The following is a 1008-nucleotide window of genomic DNA, read 5'->3' on the forward strand; positions in this document are numbered from 1 at the left end:
TCTGACTCACCGAGAGACCTGATGTGCTTTTCAGAGAGTGGAACACCTCATCTTTCTCCTGCAGAGCAGCCGGTGGTTTTGAACTAGTGACCCCGTCATTAGCAGGCCAACTTGTGACCCACTATACTGCCAGGGCACCACGGCTCTTTATAAGGCCCATAGAAGGCCCTCAGCATCAGTGCTACCAGCTAACATCATACACTTCACCAAAGAGAAGCAGTTCCAGCACTTCCGGCCATCATATTCCAAACCAGAAAACTCACTGAGATCCAGTCAATTCTGACTCATAGTGACTCTGCAGGACAGAGACTGACTCTTCATGGGAGTAGAAAGCCTCATCTTTTTCCCTTAGAGCTGGCTGGTGGTTTTGACCTGCTGACCTTGCCGTTAGCAGCCTGATGTGTAACCACTATGCCACCAGGCTTTCTGCCATCCCCTTAAGGTGCGTTCATTGGATGTTTGACCAGTATGACCCACAAATGATGTTACAAATACCCAAATGGCCCTTGGCAGGGAAAAAGTTCCCTCGCCCTGCTTTAGAGTTATGAAGAGGTCAGAGATACTTGTGATGTTAGTTGTTTTATTTTATAGAGGGGTTGCAAAATCTTATTCTAATAAACAGGTTATGGGAGACAGGTTAAGAACATATACATCTCTCTCATATGTAAACATAGATAATATACATGTATATATAATACTTATAAAAAATAGGGAGCTTTAGAAAATATATACATACCAAATTCACTGCCATTACATCTGTTCACACTCAAAGCAACTTTACTTAAGACTTCGGAGTCTGTAAATCTTCACTGGGGTAATCAATCTCTTCTTTCTCTTGTGGCGTGGCTGGTGGACTAGAAGTTTGACCGTGTAGCTAATGCCCAAACACCTGGCCCATGGTGCCACCAGGGCTACACACACACACACACACACTCATTTCTGAAATTCTACACCTGGTGCAGTTTGGTTACATATTGGGCTGGTAACCTTGGAGTCAGCAGTTTGAAA

The sequence above is a fragment of the Echinops telfairi genome, unplaced genomic scaffold (genome assembly GCF_000313985.2).
Source record: "Echinops telfairi isolate 266 unplaced genomic scaffold, ASM31398v2 ScPeMD7_7468;HRSCAF=8506_0, whole genome shotgun sequence".
In the NCBI taxonomy this organism is placed as follows: Eukaryota; Metazoa; Chordata; class Mammalia; order Afrosoricida; family Tenrecidae; genus Echinops; species Echinops telfairi.